At 43.5% G+C, this 27,735-nt stretch overlaps 1 protein-coding gene across 1 annotated transcript in view; it reads right to left on the bottom strand.

Annotated features, from left to right (window-relative positions):
* Window positions 1-27,735, bottom strand: part of PRSS16 (serine protease 16) — a 422,739-nt gene that overhangs the window by 176,037 nt on the left and 218,967 nt on the right. The window lies entirely within an intron of this gene.

Genomic DNA, 27,735 nt, shown 5'->3' with positions numbered 1-27,735 from the left:
GTTTGAGTGGTGGTAATAGTTCACTATGTTTTTTTGTAGTGCGTTTTTTAAATTCGTTAGAAAAATGTAGTTGATTATTTTATTTTTTGTATCATTTTGTAACCTGATTTTATGTATACTTGTTTATTTTCCTTTTTCTATTTTCTATTGTTAAGTTTGAAGATTTTGTTTTAGCCAATAAACAATTAAAGTGTTTAAAAAGGGGTTGCGAAAATGCCTCTCTGGCACTGTTTTAAAAGGAGCTTCCCTACCTAAACCAAAAACTGGTTGCATCAGAATGGCCAAACAAAAATTGTCCTGTGTCCAAAGTTCTATTTTGACCCTCACAGTATAAACTAAAATCTAAGGTGAAGATGGTAATGTCTTTAACCTTGGGTGGTTTAGAAAAGTGTTCAAAAAGGAAGAATAATAAATCCAACACAAAAGCTCTTAAAGGATAAAGATCCTTGCTCCATAGGGTGGCTCCCTTCCCCTGAATTCCTTTTTACTTTCTGATATTTTCACAAGTAACAGTTTCTTGTGCCTTTCTTGTCCAGCAAAAACACAGTTGCACACAACTGTCTGGATTTGTACTTTTGTCTCTTTAAGTATCCCTGGTATACACTCCAGCCAGGGGTTTTGCTCCTCGTCTCTGGTTTACACAATCCTTTCTGTAGTCCTGATATTTCTTCTCAGGGCCTCTGACTTTTGGTTAACTGCCTGGTTACTCTCCTGCTAGGGCTTCTTGTAATCCTACACTTGTAATGGCCTGGTGTACTTTCCTGCCAGGACTTCTTGTATTCACACATTTATAATTGCCTGGTATATTCTCCTTCCGAGGCTTTTTGTATTCAGACACTTTTAATGGCCTTGTATACCCTCCTGCAAGGGCTTATTGTATTCACACACTTGTAATGGCCTGGTGTACTCTCCTGCTAGGACTTCGGTTCATATAGGCTTTTTGCCTTCTCCCAGACTTGCGCAATGTTTGATAATGTATCTGCTCGATATACTATCTGGCCAAGTTTCCCATACTTGGAAGGTGTTCACTCGCAGTCCATTTCCCCTTTTGAAAATAAGCTCTCTTGCTCTTTATCGCTCTGCTTCTTGGTTTACAATTATTTGCATTTGGCGCCACTGCTGATATGCTTCGGTGTCCCTGTTGTCTCTGGGTGGACTCACCGGTTCTGGTTGGCGGTCTTGGTTTCACCTACGGTCAGCCGTGATGGTCTTTTGGTTGGTTACTTCTCACAAACTCTTCCCCTTGGCTTTCCCGTCTCTCACAGCTTACGCTGGGCTGGTCTGCTTCGTCCCAGGCTCTGGTGAGTTAGATGCTGCTTTCTTACACCTGCGAAAACCCAGGAGTCTATCGTCAGCTCCTGGCATTCCTGTACCGTGCCTGTTCAGACTGTTTTTCTACAGTGCTACCAAGACTTCCTTAAAACCATATCTGAGGCAGTAGATAAGCTCCACTCTTAGTATAAAGCTGCAACACCGGACAATGTGGTTTCATGGACAGAGCAGCCAGGCTGATCTTCGGCAGGAGGGAGGGCTGAAGCTTGGTACAAAGAAATTGTAGCATATATATGGTCCAATGAAACACTATGTATTGTAAAAATAAAGGGTTTCTTTAAATACAAGAAGAGGGGGGCACTGTTGCACACAGCTTAAGATGGCTGCCTGAAACGGGAGCGCCACAGCCGGGAACATTTGCGTGACTAAAATCTCTGTTTAGAGTGTGTACATTGACTGGTCACAGGAGATTTCCCGGCCGGAACCACTGGGATACTGATCAGTGCAGCCGGGGATCGCTTGGCCCAAGTGAAGTCTGTGAATCCAGAGGGAGCTGCTGAGACCGGGGAGGCTGGAGTGGTGTGCCGCCTTCTGAGGACGGCGAGGCAAATAAACTGGAGGGCCTCCCTAGGAAGAAGCTGGCGTGCTGAGCAGAGCAGTGGCTCCTATCCCGTGCCGGGGGAGGGCTGGAGAATACGGACATTGTCTTGGGGCTGGGGAAGCCACCTGCAGCACTGAGTGTGCACTGCTCGCTAGGTACCCTTGCAGTACTGTAGGGCTGGCCGATGGTCGGTCGGAGGCCGGTCAAAATATGGGCTGGAGGAGCTATGCGACGTGAGCCAGCGCCGATCATAAGAGTGACGACATCTGCAGCTACAGGGCAAAAGGCCGATTTGTGCAGGCAGAGATATTATCCTGCACAGTGAGTCTTGATCCTGTTGTGTACCGGGAGAATTGTGACTGCCCATAGATGCTGCCACTGCATGGATGGCCAAGGCTCTACGTATGGCACTCCGTTCCCATCAACACATCCCTAACGCCGCCATTATGCAGCCCGGCTGCTGAGCGTGTAGGAGGCTTGGCAAGCTAATTAAATCACTGTGGATGGGGCTGTCTGGGGGTTATCCGCAACTGAGACCGGTAATCAATCAGCCAGTGTGATACAGTAGCGCGGGTTGATGGCAAATGTTATACTAGTAGTGGAGGAATACTGCATACAGCCCATGTGGGACTGCAAATTCTGTGGTGGATAATACGCAATGACTTCATACTCATTGCCTCTGGTGGTGAAACAGACTGTGTGTGCCCTTGTGTGTGCCTAGGGGAAATGTAAATGCAACATGCCCTTGAAATGAAGAAATGGTCTCTTGAAAATGTTTTTATCCCAGAGTCTTCTAGGTCTTCCAGTCCAAAGAGACCTTGCATGCCTAAAGAAGCAGTATGATGTGAAACTTGATATTATGGATTGATATTATGGATTGGTTGGGTGCTTTTAAAGATTCCTATTGGATTCATGGGTTTCACAGGGAATCAGTGGATTCCTTGGCTTTTGTCTAGGTTCCCCCATATTGCAACTGATGCTGTAATGGAGGTAAGGGTACTTGGAAGATTGGAGTATGAAAATGAGAAGCTAGCTATCATAGCTAGATTTGGGAAAACTCCTTCCCAGTACCTTAAGAGGTTTAGGACCCACAAAAAGACTGATGGCACTCCTTGGGCTACCTGGGTGTGAGAATGTTTGAAAAACCTAGATGGTTGGGTTAAGGGTTACGGAGTGAACTCCTTTGAAGGGATGAGAAATCTATTTTTGTTGGTCTATTTTTGATGCCTGGTCTCCTGAGCCGAGACAGCACTTAGCTGACTCAAAAGAGATTGATCCCAAGAAGCTAGAAGCTAGCAAAAGCTGCTTACTTGTGGGCTGCCAACAGGGCTACTCACAAGGATTCTGGGGCCATTCACAAAAAGGATGAGGGGAAACAGCACAAGAAAAATGACAAAGAGAATTCTAAAACCTCCCATCCAAAAGACGGCCACAAACATAAGAAGGGTAAGCCATTTGGGAAACCAGGTCAGTATAGTGAAACCTCTGGTGCCAAACCAGAGGGAAGTCAGCAGATGCCCCCATTTGTCAAAACAAAAATGTTATGCCTGTGGGTCAACTGACCACGTGAAAGGGGATCCTAGATGCAAGGGTAAACATTCAGGGGTCCACACTGCCTCCTTAGCCTTCATCCCTGAGAGAGAAGTACATATGGCAAGTGTAAACTTAACTATTGGCTGAAGACCCCATTGGAGTCTCTGCCAGTGTTTCTTTAGTGTCCCTGGGTCTGTGGGAACAGCAAAATGTAGATGTGTAGAACTCTATCCCAGATAACGCAAACAAATACTACAAGGACAGTGTACTTGTAAATGGTCAGGAGACCCCTGCCATTAGAGACACTGGGGCCAGCATCACAGTGGTGGACAAAACCTTTTTCAAACCTGAGGATGTTCCTAAGACACCAAAAGGCCCCACTAAGCTTGCTGGAGGCCCTATTCAGATGGTTCCAATACTACCAGCTCTCATCCAGTGCAACAATATGACTAAGAATACCCGTCAGTGTACAGTGAGGTGCCTGGGTGAGTCCTGCTGGGGAATGACTTAAAAACTCTTGGAGTTTTATCAAGCACCCCTAGCCCTCACAGTAAAAGGAAGCAGGAGCAGACTAGGAAGGCCAGAGAGCTCACTTTAAATGACTCTCAGTGGGTTGTTACAGAAAAACCTATAACACCCAGTCCACAGGAAGAGCCAACTTCTATTTCCAGAAGAAAGGATAAAAGCGGAAACCCAAGGTCTCAGGAAACAAGAAAGATAGCACTCCTGTGCATCAAACCAGGACTTCCCAGAGAGGACAGTCCAAAGTCATACCTGTGACTACTCCACCAGCTGAGGCCGAGTGTGAGGTCCAACCAGAAGAGGTCAAGTCAGCTACTGATGACACAGAGCTGGAAGAAGACCTTCCCCCTGTTGGAGATTTGGATCCTAAAAACCATCCTGAGCTGCAGCCTTTACTGGCAGAAGGTGGCCCCTGTAGGGCAGACTTCAGCAGAGGTCAAAGAGTGTGCTACTCTTGTAGGACTTCGCCAACAGGCAGCTTCCCAGCTGGAAGGACAAGAGCCAGGGAAGCACAGGTTGTACTGGGAGGATGGCCTCCTCTACTTTTAACCTATTGAGTCTACCCGAGGGGACTACAGAAGACTTGTAGTGCCTCAGGAGGCGAGACCTCAGTTTCTACAATTAGCCCATGAGATTCCTTTGGCTGGTCACTAAAATTTTAAGAAAACCAAGGAAAGGATTTCTCTGTATTTCTACTGGCCCAACATGGGGTCTGATGGAGATAAATTCTGTGGGAGCTGTCATACTTGTCAGACATCTGGCAAGAGTGGAGCCAAGAATGTGGCACCTTTGGTGCCTCTCCCAGTGGTGGGAGTCCCTTTTGAGAGGGTAGGAATCGACATTGTTGGTCCCTTAGACCCTCCAACATCTTCAGGCAACCGATTTATATTGGTTTTGGTAGACCATGCTACCAGGTATCCTGAAGCTATACCTATGAGGACTGTTACTGCTCAGGCAGTGGCTAAGGCCCTACTTGGTACTTTTACCAGAGTAGGTTTTCCTAAGGAGGTTATCTCTGACAGGGGATCCAACTTTATGTCCCACTACATGCAAGCCATGTGGAAAACTTGTGGAGTAACCTACAAGTTCTCAACAGCCTACCATCCCCAAACCAATGGGTTGGTAGAGAGGTTTAATAGAACTATGAAGAGCATGGTAGGTGTTACAGAGAATTCTCGGAAATTGGCTAATTCCCTTCACCCTAGAGACCCCTAGCAACTTTGCTGTATTTTGAGGACTTGATTGTTTTTAACCTGGAGAGAATGTGACCCTTTTTCCCACTCTCATGTATTTATGTGTGAATTTTACCCATGTTTCTTTTGGTTGTGGAGTCTGACAAACTCCGTAGGAATCATCTTTTACATTATTTCACAAAGCACCTTCAGTGCAGTGACACAGGGAAGTCTTCCAGATTTCCCAAAGGTTTAAATACCTTTGCTGGGATAAAGAACTGTTTCCCAGAGCAGTAAAGTGAAATTGACTTTACTTGCAATTCTAACTTTCTAGACCCAGCACGCACTATCTTACAATAGAGTGCTGGAGGAGTTACTTAGTATCCATTTTGTCTAGATTCTCATGTAACATTTTATGTTACCCTTTCCTCACTGAATGGCTGGTGGCAGTGGTTTCGTTCGAACTACCATGGTATGCGTTTACCGTGGGCTGCGTTCGCGGCTCCGGTAAAACAACCCTGGGAGCAGAGGAGAGTCTCATTCAGGGAGCCACGCCAGCCATTGGCAATTGGGCAAAAGTCTAGGTGAACTGAAGCACTTCTGGCAGGCGAGTAAAAGTCTTGCACAATGTTTTAGAAATCTTTGTAGAAAAAGTAGAATCAATGTAGGGCCACAGGCTGGGAGGCTTGTGAGGGGTAGAAGATGCAAGAAACTCTACAGGAGCAACCAAAACAAGTCTCAACTGAGAACAAGTAAGGCTACACAGCAAGAGGTAAGTACCCTTGGTTTTCAGTACCTTTGGTTAGAAGAAATAATTCCAGCTGGCTCCTGTTCCTGTGCAGCTCTACAGATCCTGTTATTCCTGGGCCTCAGTCGTGGGGACAAGAGGGAGGACTTCTGGGGCCAATACACTGCAATGGGATGGTCAGTAGCAGCAAAGGACAAACTTCAATTCAGCAGCACTTCGCGGTTTCAGCTCCTCGCGTCTAAGCAAATAGAACCAATGCGCTCTCTCGGATACCACACTAGACATTTCGCGCATCTGGGGTTCAGCACTCTGTCGAGGTGGCTCAGGCTTGGTCAGTCCTGCTTCGAGGGAGTCCGTAGGATCTTCCTGAGGCCCGGGTACGAACTTTAAAGCGATGCACTCGATTTGGTGTTCCTCTCCCTGGCACTTCGGTTCCACCAGCAGCAGCATAAGTACAGCCAGCTTCGAGAGGATGTCCAAACGAGTTCACTTGGAGTTGATTGGTCCCACCAACTCAAGGGGAGAAGTCGTCCTTGCAGGGCTTCTCTAGTCGAGGTGAATTCGGAGCATCAGCACAGCAGCAGGGCTTCACCGGGCAAACCAACGGTCCAGGAGTTGAGCAGGCATCTCTTCCAAGTTCTTCTTCGGATTCCTTCTTCCAGTGGCCGTCTCTGCCTTCCAAGCCAAAAAGCATTGCCTTTTATGCAGGTTTCTCCCATTCATTCCAGCCTAGCTGTCAGTCACACAGCAGGTTGGCTGTCCTTGCCGGACAGCCATCCGGCCAATCACCTTTGGGTGCATTCCTGTAACCAAGGGGATTAAGCACAGGGAGAGTCGGGCATCTCCCACACTTCCTGCCCCTGCCAGACATACTGGAGCCAGAGGCGGGTTTCACTCATGAATCCCGCCAAAGACAAAAAGGGACCAAACCTGCACAGAGTAAATCTCAAGGAGGACCATCCCAGCAAGAACTGGCGAAAAAAGACCAGGCCATTTTGACAAAAGGGGCAGTAAAAACAAACAATTAATTGTAGAAAGGGTAACAAAAATGTTACATGAGCAACTAGACAAAGGGGATATTAAGTAACCCCTCCAGCACCCTATGGTAAGATAGTGTGTGCTGGGTCTAGAAAGTTACAAAATGTAAGTAAAGTCAATTTCACTTCACTGCTCTCGAAAACAATAGTTTCACTAAGAGAAGGTATTTAAACCTTTGGGACTTCCCTGTGCCACTGCCCTGACGGTGCTGTGTCACAATGCAAAGATGATGCCTACAGAGTTTGTCAGACTCCAAACCCAAAAGAAACACTGGGATCAAATCACAGAAAAATACATGAGAGAGTGGGAAAAATGTGTCACTCTCTCCAGGTTAAAAATTAAAAAAGTCCTAGAGTCCAGCAAAAGTGCTGGGGGTCTCTATGGTAGAGAGGAATTAGCACATTTCTGGGAATTCTCCCTAACACTTGGTCACCTATGGAGATGAAGTATTTAGGAGTTTTGGTGACCAGATGTTCCTCTGTACTGATGGAACGTAATTATGATCCATATATGTCCTAGCTTACTGACAGGTTGCAAGGCTGGGCAAGAATGCCACTCACCATAGCAAGAAAGGTGGCACTACTCAAAATGATCATCCTCCTGATTTAAAAAAAAAAATATAATGCTATGGCCAGGGGCAAGGTTTTTCAAGGAGTTAAGTGCAGGGCTTGATGCTTTTATGTGGCATGCAGTGGCTGTCCGTCTCAAGTGGGGCACTTCATCCAGACCATACTCACATGGGGGCCTTGCAGCCCCCCGATTTAGAAAAGTACTGGATGGCGGCACAGGCGCAATATGCGTGTTATTGGTATACAGAAAGTACTCCTTACCCACATGTTAAGAATGAACGACACAGTAGGGACTTGCGATATTCGCTCGATTGTGTTACCTCCACAATTTCAAGATTCATGCCTGTGTGATCCTGCTAGTCTAACTGCGTTTGCATGGAGTAAAATATGGAAATTGCTTCGGGTCCCTCAACCATTTGATGGTGAGTTTCCAATATGGAACTGTGTTCCGTCGCTACCTAAGGTGAATAAGACTGTAGTGCGGCAGTGGGCCCAGGATGGTTGTGTGTCCCTGAAAGACGTATATGCTATGGGAAACTTCATTACTCCCCAGGAGATGCCTGGTCTCTTGCGGAGACAATCCTCATGCTGGCTGCAGTACGGGCGGCTTTGTAGAGCAGTCAAGGAAGCATAGGATGTATTTCCACTATTCGCACCTGATGAACCAGTGTTAGACTTTATTGTACGATCTGTTGCAGAAACGCGGGAATGGGCCTTTGACCAAGATACAGAGTGACTTGGAAAGAGATCTTAATTTAGATGTTACAAATGAAATCTGGGAGGATATGTGTCTACAATCTCGTAGAGTGTCCCTTAATACTAGATTTCGCTTAATACAAGGTGCTTCACCGGTATCACTACACTGCTTCCAGGCTACATTTGTTCTCCCAGGAGAATTCCGCACTCTACCGTAGATGTCACTCAGTTGATGCAAGGCATGTCCATATGATGTGGGGCTGCAGGATTTTTGGAATGGAATATGCAATGTTCTGTCAGATATGTTTATTTGTAGAACTGAGGCAACCTCATTGCAATGTTGATTTCACAGATTTCACAAGGTCCAACAAGGTTTTTACAGACTGGCCAGCGTCTGCATGCTGCTGGTGGTTCGTTGTATACTGCTAATGTAGTTAAAACCTACCAGTCCATCAGTTTCACAATGGATGCGTGCTGTGACGTGGGCTTCAGATCAGGAAGAGCAATGGTCTTTGCTACAGCCGGTGGGATGTAAACCGGTTGATATCTGGCTCCCCTTTCGATCTTTTTTACTGCGAACCTGAGGGGACGAGCTGAATCCAGGAACCACGACAGACTAACAATAGATTCTCCCTAAGGATATTGGAGAACTACTTAAGACACTGTTCAGGCTCTCGACTGAGTTTCATTTACCGTCGATCCTTCTCTGCCTCAAAATGTGACCAGTGTGTTGAATTGTTGTATTGGGTGATGCTGCCACATTTGCTTTCCATTGTGATGTCAAGCGCTTTAATAAAGGTTAAAAAAAAGAATACAAGTAGAGCAAAATCATTCTTGGTAAGTACTATAACATCATATAAACACATCCATAAAAACCAACTCAATACCTATGGTATATAAACCAAGGCATAACCTTACTTAGAAAAGCAAGAAGCAAGGCGCGGTGAGTCAAACCTAAGGTTATACATTCAGGATAGTGATATACTTTTCTTGGGGAATAAGACCAGGTTAGATTTACCTTTAGAATACAATCAGTATTTCAAGGGTAGTTGACCCCGTCAGTCATCAAGTGACATTCAGTTATGAAATCACATAATAAACCAACCCTGTTACAAGTATACTCCTTGCAACATTACCTTTTTCGAACTCAGTTCAGAGCTAGTAAATCAACTCACACTTTCTGGAGGGGCTTTAGGCTACTCAATGATAATTATGAAAACTCAATATCGGTTTTAGAATGCACTAAGCAATTCAAGGGAAGCCAAACCCAATTACACTTTAAGAAAGACACAATGTATTTCAAGGTATATAATTGATGGTTGAGTAAAAGCACTTTTGGACTAGCACGTTGAAGGTGCAGGAGGCAGCTTTCTTCAGCTATAGATTATTTATTTTAGAACTTGCCAGCCTGCTCCCCCTCTGCGCAGCACTGCGAGCACTGGGCTCTTGCTGGCAACGGGAGGCGGGGCCGCTGTGAATCACGTGCTGTGCTCACGTGACTGTTTTTTATACGACCTTCAAAACTGCACTGCAGCCACTCTCGCGGTGTAAGCCCTGGTGGCAGAAGGGCTGGTGCTGTTTGGCTGTTCGGCGTGGTCGGTTGCCGGATGCTACTATATAGTAAGCGCACTTAATCCATTGTGCCCTGTGTCCACCAACTGATCACGCTCCCGGCTTAACTGTTTGGCCAAGACTTTTTTTTTTCAAGCTGCTGTCTTCGTAATTTTCCAGAGACTGCGGAGTTGCAGACTAATTTCTATTCCTGCTAACTCTTTGATCTGGCTACATTTTCACCCTGGTCAAGGTGCTCTGTAGTAAACATATTATATTCGCAACTGATTTTTCAGTAACTGTTTGGTGTCACCATCATTGAAAGCCCTGCTTAAAAACAGTATTGCTGTTGCTATCTATATTAGAGTGCCTCCTATTTAACCCGCAAATGAGAAGCCGCTTGTATTCACTTAAGTCAGACATGCCTGAGTCAGTGCCCCACCATCTCCCCCCGCTAACCTGAAAAGAAAGCAAATGGGTAGTACCCCCGGCCTCGCTCTACTTACTGTTCACGAGTTATGAAACCCAACGGAGCCAATTCCAAGATAGTCTCCCGTGACAGTCAACAGATGTTATGGGCATTAGGCGCCAATTACAATGGTCAAAATATGTTACCCTCCTTAAACCATGCTCTTACTCATAACTCCATATTTATCACTTTGCCTGGTTCTTCGCTCCCTATCTCAGATCTTACAATGCTTAAAGGCAGTGAAATTCCACAGGCACCAATTTTAGAAATTAAAGTACCATTTGTTCCTCTGCCCCCTACCATCAGACCGGAATGTCTCCCCTGTGACAATTATTTAGCACCACTTCACCCAGTCACCTTGAATGATCCCACACATAGCATGGATGATCTTTCTAGTTCTACTAATGTACCCTTAATAATGCACTCAGCTTCTCAAACTGTTCCTTACACTTCACTACCAGTTGTGTCTTTTGAACCTCTTTCTGTATGTACGCCAGTTGGGGTCACATTGGATCAACCCGTAATCGAGCTCCACTCTAACTCGACATTTTCTGATGGCGCAGACGAGTCTGAATGCAATTATGACTTGCCGGAAGTTTCTCATATTTATTCTGATGGCAACCTAATGTCCGTCTCGTCATACACCGCCCCTACCCCGCGAAATGCACACTCTATCCCAATTCACTCCACTGTCCTATTCCCCCATTACCCTTGCCTGTTGAGCCCATCTCATCTTCTATATTGGTTGAAACTACTTTACATGCAATGAATCTCGCCATCTCTTCATTGTTCAAATTATATGAAACTTTAAATGAAAAACATTTGAAGCAAGATAAACAACTAACTAAACTAACACGATGGCAATCACAACTGCTCTTACAAATGCATAACACTAAAAAAAAAAAAAAAAAAAACAGTCCCTATATTGCCCCAAAAACAGTTTCTAACTAGTTTGGCTGCTGCGCTCTTGGTGCCAACTGAACTTCATTCCGTTCCGTTAGTAATTCAGGAGGTATCTCCACCAGCCCAGAATCCTGCTCCTGAGCGTTTACCTGTGACCATACCTATCACTAATGACATGAAAGTCTGTCCGCAGCCCCCAAAAGAGGTTTACACAATTTTTTTGGGATCTCATCCCTCTAACCGAAACACATTAATAAAATCAATTCCTGTAAAAATTGGGAAGAAACCCAAACATCTGACATGTCAACAGATCCCCCCTTCAATTGCCAAGTCTTTTCTAAAAGGTATTAAACTACCCACTAAAAAAACATTTCATTGGCAGCTAAAGCGGTCCAGAATAAATATGCAAAACTTGCAGCTGAAAGAAAATTAAAGGACACCGCTGCCGAGAAAATTCCTGCTTTTTGCATATGCATATGCTCCTCTTAAGGATATAGTTCCATTAATTGAGAAGAAATCGGTGCCCCTCTCCAACTTGCATATTCCGATTCCACCACCCTCCCAAAAAGTAAATAATTTGGCAGCTACTGAACTGGGTCTGAAACGTGCTGCCCTGCGAAAGGAGATTGACCTGTATTTGAACTCCAAAGTTACTAATCCTTCTTCACCAGATACCATTACCAACAACGTTATTGAAAAAAAACGTTGGTACTGATGTGCACGAAGTGCCGTCATCACTTAATCCGCCTTCAATTTCATCCATAAAACCAGCCTCCTTTATGCCTATCCCCAAAACTCTGATCGAGCCTAAGTCGCTAGATCATTGTATTCCCAATACTGCAATTCCCACTCTTGATCATATTATAACCTCAGCCATAGAGCAATATATGTCAAAACTTAAAACTAACCTCTGGTATTCTAGATGATCATTGTGTAGGTGGTCCAGTTAAACAACCGATGACTACCCTTGATCAGAAACAGACGCACATCTCTTTGCCTTTGCCTGAGCGGCTTCTACTACCGACTATGCCCCTTTCCAACAATGACAATAGGCAAATTGTCTTGAAGAAACCTGATCTACGAATTAATCTTCATTCCCTGATAATTAAATGTAGATCTTCACCGTTTCCTAGATATGATCTGAATCGGTCCAGTCTTTTGGCAATCTTTGGGGATATTTTTGTTCTTGAGGACATCAATACCTCCGAAATTGACCAAGTGGAATTTCGAAATGCCCATGACCTTTCCACTGCCCGAATCTGGCTACGCTCAAGAGTGGTCTTGAACACTTTATGGGCTGCCCGCTCCGAGTTGTGGGAATTGGGATTTGAACTTTTGAATGATAACCTAAGATCAATTCAAAAATCGATTGCACACACACCCTGCAGCTTCCTGTAGGTGACTCTACTAAACTAGTTTCTAATCCCAAAAATCCTATACCGACTCAGTCCCAGTGTAACTGTCGGTGTTTAACCTCACAATCTTAGTTTACCTGGCCTTCAACCACTTTTGTTACTAAGCTGGAAGACCAGAGGCTTCAAACATCTCTTCTCTCATGTCACTATCAAATTAAGAGACTATGATATCATTCTACTACAGGAAACATGGCTAACTCGCTCCCCCACATGGGATGGTTATCACATCATTCTAAATCCAGCAATTTATTCTGCCAAGGGCCGACCAATGCCGGGCCTGATGATCATGCTGAAAACATCTTTGTATGTTTCTTTTATATCATACGAAGCTCCAACTCTACTTTCAACTTGTCCAACTAACAATCGCAGAAACCAACTACTTCATAATTAACATATATTGGAATCCTGTGGCTATATCCACAGACTCATTAATGAAAACTCGAGTACTTGTGGGAAAAAATATATCAACACCCTACGCATAGCCTCATAATTTTAGCAGGGGATCTAAATTTACAGTGTTTGGATAAACCCAACTTGTCCTCTGATGAACGATTGTTACGTTGCAATACTTTTATCCATTCAAAAAAATATGAGATATGGTAAACTGTACTTTCCCCGAGGATTGTCCGCCCCATTCCACCTGGAAGAGAGGAAAATCTACGGCGATCATTGATTTTATCTATGTTAGTTAGCAGTTGGTTCCATCTCTAAAAGGTTTTCATGTTTCTGTTACTACTGACAGCGATCATAACATGTTCAGTCTTTATTGATTGTGCAGCACCAATGGGCTTAATTATACCCCAACCACAATGGCAGGTGTGACGCAGGTTAACTGTGGTCGGAATAGACTTCATTGGTCTGAATCAAGGTTATTGCATTTTACAGAGACCCTTAATACCATATGTATAGACTCTCGATATACCAATGAATGTCACTTTGATTATTCAAAACTAATGCACCAGTTTGCTACAGTATCTAAGCAACAAGACCTCAATCCACAGCCCATTGTTTTGATTTAGATATGCAGAATAGAAAAGCCCAATATCGAAGAGAAAGGAAACCAGCACTGTCCCTACCAGTTGACCTACGTTGGGCCTCCTTAAAATCCATCAAGACCCAATATAGGAACTGGCGAAGATCTTATCGATCTACACTATTTCAGCAAGATGGCGAGTCCATGCTAACCAAGGTCCTAGTGAAAAATTCTGCTGGATGCTGGGCCCTAATTATGGAAACATACAATAACTCTCAGTGCTTAATGCAGATCAATGATGTTGCGCCCTCTTTATGGCAAACTCACTTTTCTCGGTTATATGCTGCCCCTCTCTCTGATCTGAGACTAGCGCCTTTGAATCTGGAAGGCACATTCACTCTCCCTTTCACTGTTGAGGATATTCTTTATTATTTCCATAAAGCCAGCAGATCGAGAGCCCCGGGCCCGGACGAGCTTTCCAACTTTATGCTAAAGCAGTTTCCAGATCTATGGGCGATCTTATTTGAAATATTCTTGCACGTTTTACTTGTCCAAAAGATTCCTAGTTCTTGGTGCAGCTCCCTGATCGTACCCATTTACAAAAAGGGCAATAGGCATGATCCCATCAATTACAGACCTATCGCCCTTTTGGACGCTCGGGGGAACATTTTTGCCTCTTTAATTCTTCGAGATTTGCAACAGTGGATTGCCTCAACAAACATGCAGGATCGCTTTCAGACGTGATTTGTCACTGGTAAAGGCACGGTCATTAATATTGTTGCCCTTTCATCAATCAAGGCCCTTTGTTGTCAACGAAAGCAATCTCACTACATTGCTTTTGTTGACTTCAAAGAAGCGTTTGACTCCATTGACCGACACTTGATGCAGCACAAACTGTTGCTAATGGGTTGTCCTTTTTCAGTGGTTAAACTGATTTCCCTTCTACATGAAAATACCTCAATTCGCGTCCGTTTAACCCTTGATGGTCTACTGACACCTCCTCTTCTTACATTCCGAGGCTTAAAGCATGGATGTATTTTAGCGGCCACAATATTTAACCTGTTTATTTTAGATATGGGTGATAAATTCAAAAACATCAATTCTGACGCCCCCAAATTAGGCTTAGAGCAAATCCCTTGGATCCTCTATGCCGATCTTATTTTACTCTCAAAAACTCAGGCAGGTTTACAAAGAATGATCAGTGGCCTGGCCGTTTATGCACCTGAAAATGCAATGACCATCAACTTAACCAAAACACAAATTATTTGGTATGTCATAATTTTAAATCTTCCAAACATACTCAATTTAGTTGGACGATAGGTCATGATCGTGTATCTATTACTCCCTCATATAGATATTTGGGAGTTTTGATTAATTGTACTGAGAATGATACCTTATTTTTATCCGATACTGTGAAATTACAGGCCTGGATTTCCCAATCGAAGGCCATAATTTATAAGTTTGAAGTTTGGCAAATTTACATTTAATTATTTATTGTCTTTTTACTCTATAAAAGTTAAACCTATCATTACATATGGCTCCGAATCGGTTATAAAGCAATCTTGCACCTTTTGGGATCGTTTAGAGGGCAAGTACTGGCGTACAGTTTTAATTGACCTAATTGTGTATCTGTTGCACTACTTCGGTTTGAGTTGGGACTGCTATCACTATTTAGTGCTGTTGCCTGGAAACTGATTGCATTTTTGAGAAAATGTATATTATCATTGCAATATAAGGATATTTCGTGCATTCTGGGCCAATACTTACTATATTCAGAACATTATTATCCAAAAAACTGGCAAAATGCAACCCTAAACATTTTGACTGATGCCGACATTTCAATAGACACTCTCCTTAATAATCGAAATCAAGCCAAAATTAAATTGTATCGAAAAGATGTCATCGCCTAAAAGATTCGAACGCAGCCCAATTTGGACATAAGAGGTTTAGAATTACAGAAACATACCTCATCAAATATCCGTCTCCAAAATTTAGTGAAGATTATATGCGATTCCGCTTTAATCTTTGGCCCACTATAGATGTATCATGCAGGCGAAAATTACTGGATCTCAGTCAGAATGTCTGTAGGTTTTGTAAAATTCGTGACAATAGGCAAACCCTAAAACATATTATCGCACATTGTCCAGTACTGTACGCTCTACGTTGCAAATATTTTGCACATTGTTTTAACGATTGCACAAAAATTGATAGTGAAGAATTATGGCTGCAAATGTTTGGTGCAAGACGTATGGTGCCTAGATTAGGAATAATTGGTTTCTTAAATGAATTGGATATAAAGCTGAATTAGATTCTTTTAATTAATTTTAATATCAGATTGTATTTTACTGTTTTATAATTATATATATATATATATATATATATATATATATATATACATATACATATATATATAATGAAATGCTATTATGTATATTTTTTGTATTATCTTATCTACTTTTGCAATCTGAAAAATAAAACATTTTGTATCATTGAAAGGTTGTTTCTACAGCCAAACAAAAAGAAAATACAAAAAAATTGACCTATTGGCACATAACTATCCGCTAATAGCTAGTTATACCCAGTATACTTTTAAGAAGTGTATAACACTGTGTCTAAGGTAATTGAGAACGTTATGAAACTATTTTAGAATAGCACCAAAGCAATTCAGAGAAGCACAACCCAACGTAACAAGTTTAGAAGAGCAGCACCTATTCAAAGTAAGACCTATATACATTTTAAAGGAGACTCCAGCCACTTAAAGGTATGTATAAACCCTAAGACTGTTTTAGATCTGTATTTCAAAGACAGGCAAACCCTACTGATAAGCTTTTACACTCATTCAGTTAAGGAACGCATTACTTTTTAAAAGGGAGGGAAACATTAAAAGTTAGTAAAGCAACGTATACACTTTTTAGAGAAGCAGAATGCAACTCAACGGTAAGCATAAACTTAATGACACTTTGTAACTTCTTCTTTTACAGAGATACAGTTACCACATTAACTTCTTTAGCAAGTAAGTTTACACTTGTAAAGGCAGAATCCTTTTCTTATCCAGTCCTTCCCTAATCGATTGCACAAGTTCTTTTTTTAATTTTTATTTGATTTTTTTTTATTTTATTTGTTTTGTCTACACAGTAACCTTTACAAAATGTGAAAATCTCATGCTAAAAGATCATAAAATTACATTACATAAAATCCAATACATAAAATATACCAAAAGACATTATAAACAGATAGACCAACAAAAACACAAAAAAACAATATTGCATATCTGATAACATTTCTTTTCCTTCATTAATTTTCATATTACATATCTCCACACATTTAGCAGCCAAAATGTCTGCACAGCATTCCTCCCTGTATTTCACATTTAGTTTTTAAAAAACGTAGAACCGCCAATTGCAGTTTTACCCTAGAACCATGCAGTATGTCTATCCAGAGCACTTCCAAATCAACACTCTCTGGGTTGGGCACATAATTAATGAAATAATCAATGCGTGCTTGTCTTAATCCTACATATTGGGTCAACAGATGTTGCAAAGTTACTTCCCTAATGTTTAGATTACAAAATCGACATTCTACCGTGGAGGTAGACAAACATTGCTGTATACTCATAATTTGGCCAGTTGCCAGCACATTAAAGCGAAATCGCATTAATTTCTGTCTGTGCCCTTTGCTGGGGAATTTTATGAGGTAAGGTTCTGTTGTAGCCATTTTTTATTATTACCGACCACATGCACATATCATTTTTTGCTTTGAATTACATTGACCGTCAAATTCCAGTCTACGTGTTGCAAAAGAATCTTTACCTTAGTCGGATTGCTAATAAGCAACAATTCTTTTGAAACCCCTACTTCTGCCAAGATTTCCTGTACCTCCTTCTCCAAATCCTGCAATACCACAGAAGAGTCCTTGCCAGCAACCAAGCACTGACCCAGTATTCCATACAGGATGGAGTCCTTACCCACGAGCAATTTCCTAAAAAGCGATACTCTACACCACAGAATTATACTTGAGAGAGATTATAACCCACGTTCGTAGCATATTGCCGCAAGTGGGACACATTTTGGGAGGTACCAGATCAAGGACCTTAACATGCGTGCCTCATATTTTGGAAATTCACTCCTAAACCACGACGGGACCAGTTCCATCCCTTAGCAAAACTGAGCAATGGTCTTGCTACAGTACACTTTTAAACATGGTAACATCGAGAATTTCCCATACTTGTTGTCAATTTTGAGTAATTGGGAAATCAGTGGAGTTGTTTTTTTATCCAAATAATTGCACAAATGAACCTTGGTGACACTCTCAAAGATAGGTTAGCCAAGGTACCGGAAAGCATGGCATATTGAAAGTTTGGCCTGAACCAAGAACCACGCAAATTTAATTGCGCTCTTCTTATAGCTTAATCGCATGACAAAAGCTTTTGAGCGATTTATAGCTAATGCATTGTCCATTGTGTATTTCTTAAAGGAAGACGAGACTCGTTGCAGGCCTAAGGGAGTTAGATCAAACAGTAATACGTCATCCGCATAGGCGGTCCACACGATCTTAGTGCCCTCTACTTTTAGGGCGGCAAAGGATGCCTCTTCCAGATGCGGTCCAACATCTGACGGATACAAATTAAAGATAGTTGGCGCAAATATACACCCCTGTCTCAGACCATTACATGTACTGATTGTCTCTGAGAGAGTTCCCTCAGTATTGAGACGTATCCTAATCTTAGTTTCTACATGGAGATGGTATAGAATAGCTAAAAGCTGGCCAGGCATAGTTAAGGCATACAATTTACGCCACAACGTGGCTCGATCGACTAAGTCAAAAGCAGAGCAAAAATCTATTGACGTCAAGCATATTGGTTGGCTACCTCTTTGCCTGGTCTGGTGCTGCATGATGGACAATAAAAGCCCCCCTGCATCAGTTCCCACCACCTTCCTAAAGCCAAATTGCTGGGGTGCTAGTATTGCCTCTTCAACCATCCACATATGGATGTGTTCCAGGACCAGAGACGCGAAGATCTTAGAATCAGCATCAAGCAGGACGATGGGCCTGTAACTAGATGGTAAAGACCTATCGCCCTTTTTATAGATTGGTACAACAAATGACATATGCCAGGTAGTTGGAAAAACCTTTGATATAACAATATCCTTAAACAATAAGTACAAAGTTTTGGCCCACAAAATCATATTGCCCTTAAAAACAACATTGGCAAGCATATTTGGTCCTGGGGCGCGAGATGTCGAGCATATAGAGATTAACCTTTGTACATCCTGCAATGTGAAAGGGATGTTGCACTGACATGAGGAAATCTCGTCCGTGACCAGCCAATTTGAAGCCGAAGGACTATATAAGGAGCCGAAATGCCCTTCCCAAACAGCCGAGGAGATACATACTCCTTGTTCTCTTACTTGCATGCCTCCTCTTCTGTTTACCAGGGACCAAAAATGTTGCGAGTTAGTTTTGGATAGCGTCGCCAATATATTTTCTGAATCCTTCTGCACAATGTTTGCTTTCAGTGTGTGTACTTTGGATCTCTTTAGCATTTAGCTTTTCTGATAATTTCTCCCAAAAGAGGAGTGAACGGAGTTTCACTAAACTCTGAATCTCACGATTTCTCTCCCTTTTGAGTTGATGTAACGTAGGGTCAAAAACATGTTGAAGAGTAGTACCTACTTTCTTTCTTGGGTCTCCCAATCCCGTTCGGCCCTAGGATAACACCCTTGATATAACATTTAAATTCCCCATGAGTGTACACATTTTGTTTTTTTTCACAACCATTTCTATCAAAGTCATAAAAAAAGACCTTGTTCACTTTCTCAACATTATCCCTGTGCCAATTGATTCTATTCCCAGCACAGTTGGGCTGCATCATCAGTGGAAATACTTCAGTAGACGCAGGTGTGGTTTACACCTGAAGAGTCAATTTGAGGACACTGATCACTTTCCAATGATGGGATGATTTTGAAATCAAATAAAAAATTAAGTAAAACGTGCTAACAAAAATAGAATCTATGGTGGAGAATTCAGATCCATTAGTCCAGGTATAGTCAATCACATCCTTACTCAGAAAACCATTTACACAAGTTAAACCCCAGTTCTTCAGAAAAACATTCCACTGGTGACCCTGTACTTGCTTTCTAGATGAGCCAGGATTCTTAAAGCGTATACCCACTTCAGAATTAAAATCACCCATAACCATAACGTTCAGAGTTTGACATATTTGACACTACTGAATAATTACATCAACCATGTTGATAAATTCCTTTAGATCTAACTCAGGACTCCAATAAACATTAACTATCAGCAAGTGTCCGAGAGGAACAGGAGGAGCAAAGTGTAACAACATGGCGATGCAACCCTTATGAGGCGAAGAGTGCTTGAGGCACTTAGAGGACATTACCGCAATAAGCATGTCCCCCCCGCCCCCCCGAGGGGCTTCCCCTTGATTTTTTTACTGCTGTAACTTGATGCAGGCTATACCCCATCTAGCACCAGGGGAGAAACTGCCCAAGTTTCCTGAAGACAGAAAATACTAGCCTCCATAAGATAACTCATGATATCAGACTTCATCTTTATGCCTTTATTTCCCTGAGAATTCCAGGATATCACTGAGAATGACGGCAAGGTCTATAGATTCACATTCAGCGATTGGATCTTATCTAATGATTCACTCAGCGTTTGGGCCAGCCATTTTAGATCGGTTTCTTGGGTTTGATTTTGCATGGTTGCACCCTCTGCCCCCTCTAAGTAGGTGTGTGAGGTGGCGTCCACATGATAACTTCCCTCTACCTCAACTCCTCGGCTAATCAATTGATTGTTAAATGGTTCAAAATCAAAGCCAAAGCAATGAATAGAATCAATTTCCGAGGCGACTAGATCCATAATAGACTGGGAAAAAAATACCAGTGTAACACAGTCAAACCTCAGAGGATGGATAAAATCAATCAATTTAATGTCACCTGATGGGATCATGGAGAGCCTTGGGATTTCACTGAATAGGGTTAAGATTCTGTGACGATTGATTGAGATAGGGCCACCCTGCGAGAACATGGAATACAGAATGATAATAGGGTAGTCGGTGAAGGCGGGAGGTCTCCAGTCCATTCTATTAGACCACCTGTTTGTAACTTGTTTAATGGACTTATGTGGACTGTACTCCCCCCCCCCCCCCCAACCCCCTTATCGGGTATTCAGAGCTTGTTCTATTCTCCACTTCTTTGTACAAGTCATTACCAGATACCCGCACCTCAACCGAGTAAGCCTTACTATTTTCCCCCTCAGAAGAATGTGCAGCTTGTACTAGGTTCACCCATGCTTTAGGTGGTTGATCGTGCATATTTCTTTCAGAGCTATGTCTCATTTCCTGCTGCTCACACATCTGATTCTGCAGTGATTTGAGGGCTTCCTGGCAGGATTGAGTTACGGGGACATGGAGAGAAAGCGGAGTACTATCATCATCATCCCCCTGCCTCAAAGGGCCTTCCGAGCTCTGGGTCAGGTTGTTTGTATCTCGGCCCAGCCCTGTAGCGGTTGCTAACTCGAATTGATGTTTGCCTTTTGCGTCACAATCATGAATGGGTCCAGGTGCTTTATTGTCCCTAATCACTCCTTCTGTATTATCCTTTTTTCCAGTAGGTTGGTGCCTTACCTCCATCCAGTTATAGGTAGCTGGGAATGCTGCACCTGGCTTACTAGAATCTTCAAGCAGGTTCTTTAAGGCCTGTTTAACCAAGATTTTAATGTCCCCACTTGGGACCAGGACGGGTGCCAAAGACGGTGACGATTCCCCCACAGCAATCCTTCCCATCGTATTTCCTGATATAAGGGCTTCCCCTTCCATTGTTCCCACCCCTGTATTTGTAGAGAACCCCACTGCCCTTAGCACTCCCGTGGGTGCATCCCCAACCTTGACCTTCTCTTGCAAAGCAGGGGATTGATTTCTCGTTACATGTTTTGAAGGAGTGATTTTTAAAGCTGGTAAATTGCTCTTGATCTCCTCACTGCTAGATGAGCAGCTTTTAGTTTGTGGAGTAAAAAAAAGCTTAATGTCCTTCTTGTCGATCACAACCATTGTTTTTTTGTTACATTTTGTTTTCTTTATATCATTTTTTATAGTGGACGACACATCATTGCCAATTCTGGTGCCCTGCACGATTTTTCCCCCGGCTTGTTTCTCTTCCAGTATTTGTTCGTTTTTATTTAATGCCTTCTTTTTTATTTGTTTGTGAATCTGTGCATTTCCCTTATGGGTCATGGCGTCAATCAAAGTATCAGATGCTTCTCCATAATCGCCCTCTTCAGGTTCTAATAAACTTGGAGGGCACTGAACTTGATTGGCAGGCCTTACCCGATTAGCTTTTTTTGGAGTCCCCAATTCTTTCAATTCTAGGGCTTTTTTGCTTTCCTCGTCGAGCTGAGACAAATCAATGCCACCTTCAACAGAAAGTCGACATATATCTTTCAGATTGGCATTGGAAATTTTTAGTGCAGGTAGGTTCTTACTTTTTTATTTTTCTGGGATTTTTAACTGAACTATGTGCCTTAGCCGCCTTGCACCTGACAACCCTGGCTCTAATTTTTTTCTCCCTTCGAGAAGGATGTGCGTTTTAGTCAATTGGACGTTTTGTAGAGGAATCCATATCTCTGGCTCCCCCATCCTCACGGATATCCTCGTTCCTCTAGTGCCCTTAATAGTGCAGATGGGATTCGGGAGCAGTCTGCGGGACCTCAGAGGCATTTTCACTGATTGTCAGCTTCTCCTCCAATCTTGCAAAATTTGTGTGGATTAGTTCAATATTCTCCCTTAAACTTGTAATCTGTGCACCATTGGAGATCACCAAAGCTTTAGGTTCAGCCAGACAACTCAGAGCGGCGGACAGCGAGTCCTTGTTCCCTTGTGTAAGGACCTCTGCATAGGATTTGGGGCACACCCCAGTCTCACATTCTGTTTGCACTGTCTATCATGGCAGAATATGCGCGTTTGAACTTTGTCATGTCCCCCCATCTGTGCACATCTCTCCATTGCCAGAAGGTAGCCCTCTACTTTGCAGGTCTTGTCTGTATTAACCAGTAATATGGACGAGTTCCTGGATATCTAAATGGGTCAGTTCGTGACCCTTATCCAGAAGATTCAGAATCCTAGTTAATACTGGAAACGTGGCAAATGTCGAGGCTGTATCCTCAGGATTGATTCCATCAAATAACGGACCTGCGAGGGGATCGATAGTTCCAAAGGACTGATCAATATCGAGGACGTATGGGAAGCCAGGCTGGAAGATTTTATCTGATTAGCCGCCAGGCTGCCCTGCCCCACATAATCCCTATTGAGTGGCTCCTTTTCCTTAACCCCAAAATTGATGTCAAACATTTTTTTTACCAGACATGGAAATAGGCAGGGGGGGAAAAAGCAGCCTCCTCGGTAGGTTCATGCAAATGGACATTATCAAAGCCCCAGCTCTGGGCCTAATGGGTGTAGATGGCCCTTTCGACAGCCTGACCCTTCTGTTAAGTTCTGCCCTGACCACCAGAGCCAGCAGGGATGTGTCGGCCCCCATTTTAGATTTCGCTCCCTCTTCTATTTGCCCCACTGAGTATCTACCCGAATTTTCCTGTATACTTAACATGCTCTTCTGGGTGGGTAAGGCCGTTAGGCCTGTATTTAAATGCTTGTCCCCCACAGTCTCTTCCACCTTAGATGAAGAGACTTCACCCGTGCAGTTTGCCATACGATTTACAAGAGGTAATTGTTCATTTGAATCACTATAACCATTTAGAGCATTTTTTGTAGAAGGATCAAACTGCTGGCTTCCCACCAACAGGTTATCCATATTAAACTCAAAAACAGGTTTTGCCAAGGAGTACGTTTTTTTAGTTACTTGAATAGGTCTAGCCAACTTTCCATTGCGAAGTGTACCAACCATGCTCCAGTAAGCAGACAATAAAACGGTATCTGCTCAGTCGAGAGCAATGGCGGCACAATCCTCAAGGAACGTGAGACCTTACCGCATGGGGCAATTTTTATAGCCACACACAGGGTCAGATACCCTCTTACACTCCGTTCAATATAGGGAAAAAGCACTGTTATTTTCTGCCCTCAGAAGGAAATCACCCTCCAATGCCTATTGTATACATGGACTACCCGCCAAAATTCCTGTAGACATCTAAGGAATGAAGATCAAGGAGCAGATGCGCCCCATTCTTAACAGAATATATAACACTGCTCACATTACCATCTGTTCAGAACGGTTCAGTACTCACCCATGAATAACTTCTCAAAAGTGGGCATAACCCCCTTGACTACCCACGACTTAGGGTCAGGGAGTGCCCTATAGCAGTAGTACCCCAGCAGTTTCCCACATGTAAGAGAACCCAGCAACCCGCGCCTTGCACAGTAAACAGTACTTGAGTGTATTTCTGGGTGCGCTCTTCAAAGGGATTATATCCGCTTGAGAAGGTGGCGTAAACGTCCAGGGGGCGGAACCCAGACAGCAGTGACAGACCTAAGATACAGAAAAACCAGTATCAGGACCTGAAAAAATATGGGGTATGCCTCTAAGTGGGTCACAAACATGCACAAATTAAATTATCACAAATGTGCATACAGTAGCAAACAGTCACCTTTTCTATTTTGATTAGTCCAGGCAGCAGGGTGCAACCGCAAATGACGTCCTCCAGGCGGACTTCACTCGGTTAGCATTGAAGAAATCCCCGAACTTCACAGGAGCGCCAGCTGCGTACAACACGCCGCCCCAGTAAACAGTACCTGAGTGTACCTCTGAGCACAAGTTCTCTCAGAGGCAGAAGAGGCACCTTATTGGTCTAGGTGCCAGCTCTAGGCAGGCTTTTATAGGGTTCATTTGCAGGAAAGTCAAGGTTCCATAAGAGATTGTCTTAAACAAATAAGTATTCACTTTTAGAGTTAAAGTGTTCAGGGACTTCACAGAAGGCTCCCTATACGTGTTCCAGCATTATGCCTGGGCAACCACACGAATCACCCACTCATCCTCACAAGATGCACCCCAGGTTTAAGGTATGTAATACCCAAGCCCACATAGTACCTTAGGAGAAAAGAAGAGCTTCTGGTGGATGCTTTCAGTATGCAGCAGCACAGGACCCGGTCCCTGGATTCTTGGTCTGGAAACAAAAGAACTGGACACTGGATGGGAACTTGCAGCAGCAGTCGCCAGAGAAGGCTTCCAGCAAAGGACCCTTCATGGATTATTGTGGATTTGGTGCCTTTTTACGGCAACCAGATGTAGAACGAACATCGCTGGTCGGATTCTCTTCACTCTCTCGGCCCTGCACTCTGGTGAGGGGACTTCAGGATTTCGAATTGTGTGTCTGGAGATCCAACATGAGTCCATGAAAGTTTCAGACGGATTCGGAAGACCAAACACCACACTCAGTCTCCAGGTCCCAGGTTATTGGCAGCTTGCAGCCCAGGAAGGTCGCAGCACATCGCAGGATGCTCAAAATGCAGGTCTTCTTGAGACTAGTCGATGTCACCAGCCTCTGGGTAGAAGCAGTCACATTCGGGACCCCCAGGCCGATTGGAAGGAAGGGTTGCATCAGGCTCCGGTTACACAGCAGGCTCTCAGGTCGATAGGAAAACGCTACACATGCCTTTTTTTCATCTTCCTCTTCCTCTTCGGTTTCAGCTCCAGTGGTCGACTTGACAGAAGCTTCCAGGTTTGTGGCATTTATCAGGAACTACTGTACAACTTCTGCAGTCTCTCCCTGCAGTTTACAGAAAGGCGCCGTCTGGCTGTCCAATCAGGACAGCCAGCCCCCCATTGAGGCTGGGTTTCTTTCAGGCAAGGTGAAAGACAAAGGGCTGCAGAGTTTTGGACTCCTCCCTCGCTTGCTACCTTCTCAGACACTCCACCTGGGTGTGGAATACAAAGGATTCCTGCTGAAGACAAAACTTACACTGATGGCATTCCCAGCGAGAATGGCAGGGGAAGACCTCAGAAAGAACAAGCAAATGAGAAATGTCAAAGAAAGAAGGAGCCCACCATTCTTACAGAATGATGGCCCTGCTGTTAATTAAAGAGGCGGATTTAACAGCCTGCAAGTAATAAGACTAAAAAGTCACCAAGGTAAAACCACTGCCACCAGCCATTGAAGTAAACTTGCAGTTGTAATAACATTTTTACACGGTAAGTAAGAAAGGGAATATATTGCATCACCTAGCATTCCACTTAAGGTGGGGTGTTCTGGCTCACTTAAGTCAATGTAAAGGGAAGGTGAATCCCACTTGGGAACAGTAGTATATCCAAGAAATAATAAGAATTTAAAAGGAAGCCACTGCATTTAAAATGCTGTGTGCTGCCATAGTACATTACAATCAGTCCAAAGTTACATGAAACTATAACTCCAATCACCCACTATGGAGACAAATAGGTCTCCCATAAAAAGAGTAAAAGACTAGGTGACAGGGAAAAAGATTCCCACTCACCCAGGGACAAAGTAAAATAATTACCAAGTCCAAGCAATATGTTCTGGGGTTGACACAGGTCAGGAAGATTTATCAAAAATTGGAAAATCTTACATAACACTTCTTACTTCTTGGCTCCTGAGCCAAACTGCTCTACCTCAACGGTCTCAGCCTTTCCGTCTCTCGATCCACACTGAGAGGCGCAGCTCGCACCTGCCAGCAGCACACCTCGACACTCTGCTCTTTAAATTCCCCATTCACAGGGGTGTGTGCGCGTGCGTGCGTGCACATAACTTTGGAAAACTTTCTTAATGGTTTGGTTAAGCCAGTCCTGGATGTGGTAGGTGGAACTGGAGAACGCGTCTTCATAAGTTTCACAAGGCGGATCAGAGTTTAAAAAAAATGTAAACTGTTATTTTCTAATTCCACATTACAGTAACTCCCATCTTTAACACCCCACCCCACCACAGACCAGCCCTCCATAGCACCGGGCCCCGCAGGATCCAAATCTTTAGTATCAATTGTCATGCAAGTTCTGAGGGGTCCCCAATAATCCAGTTGTCTACAGTGGCTTGACAAGGATGTTACATATTGCATTTCCCTTTTCTCACACATTTATACAGCACAGCTATTCTCTAAAGCACAGTGCCCTGCACCTCCCCCAGGCCTTAGCAATTAAAGATCTAGTCACCACTGATGCCATTCCCATTACCTTACGCTCAGTTTTGTGTCCACTCTCAATCTGAGCCAACAACCACAGTTCTGGAGAGTGTTGCCATTGAGAACCCAGCATCCGAGACATTGCCACTTCTATTGTAGACCAAAACGCCAGAATTTGTGGGCAGTCCCATACCATATGGAAAAGGTCAGCCGGGTCATACTTGTATCTTATACACTGAAAGTTTCCTGGTAGATGGTGGAGCAGTAACATATTCAAGTACAGGGGATGTAGCAGTTGCGTTCGGGTAGTTTGGCCACTTGGACCTGAATATCTCCCTCAGTCGAAAATACAACACCATTGTCCCCGCTGTCCATTCCGCCCTGCCCTTCAGAGCCTCCCATGAGAGTTCCTGTATAATATCCCTCAGCGTGTGGACACTGAGTCTTTCAAAATGAAGCCGAAATATGTTTTCATCAGTAATCAGAACCACAAGGCGGATAAGAGTTGTAAGGTTGGCCTATGGGTCTCGGGAAAGGGCTTTCACTGCCATTCATAGGAGAATGACAAGATGTATGACAATATATGGTATCAATTATGAGAGGGTTATCCTCAAGGAGAAATCGGGGAACATCATGTCTCATCCCATGAAGCCATGACATCTCCCTGCAGGTTGTCTCCCTCCATGTGATTCTCCCTCATACAGCGGCCCTCAGGGTCAGGATCAGGTAGCGGCTGCCATCTCCTGGCCACATGGGAGGAGGTCACCGCTGGGAAAACAGTGATAACTCCTTCGTATTCATCACAGTACCCTTACACATAGATCAAGGATACTGCTACAGGTACACCCATGTCAATGTCCCCTTTTCAATTCTGAAAAAACAATATGTAATACCCTGCACCATACACTAGATGGTGGCCTAGGCAAAGGATGTGAATCTAAGCAGATTCCACTCCAGAAATAACTATTTTACTGTGAAAGCTGAATTATTGTTTCTTCCTCTGTGTGAACTAATTCTCTCCGCCACCCACGCTCACTGACTCCTAAGATTAAGCCTCAACTGCTATCCCACGTTACCTTGATTCCCTGACCACCATAACTAGGGTGACCTCCTAAATTCTTCCCTGCATGGTTGATTTTAGAAATCCATTTTAACAGTTACCTTGGGAATAAGATGT

The sequence above is a fragment of the Ambystoma mexicanum genome, chromosome 2p (genome assembly GCF_040938575.1).
Source record: "Ambystoma mexicanum isolate Mex_15411 chromosome 2p, UKY_AmexF1_1, whole genome shotgun sequence".
In the NCBI taxonomy this organism is placed as follows: Eukaryota; Metazoa; Chordata; class Amphibia; order Caudata; family Ambystomatidae; genus Ambystoma; species Ambystoma mexicanum.
Note: the sequence above shows the minus strand (reverse complement) of the source record. Positions and strands in the feature narration are given on the sequence as shown.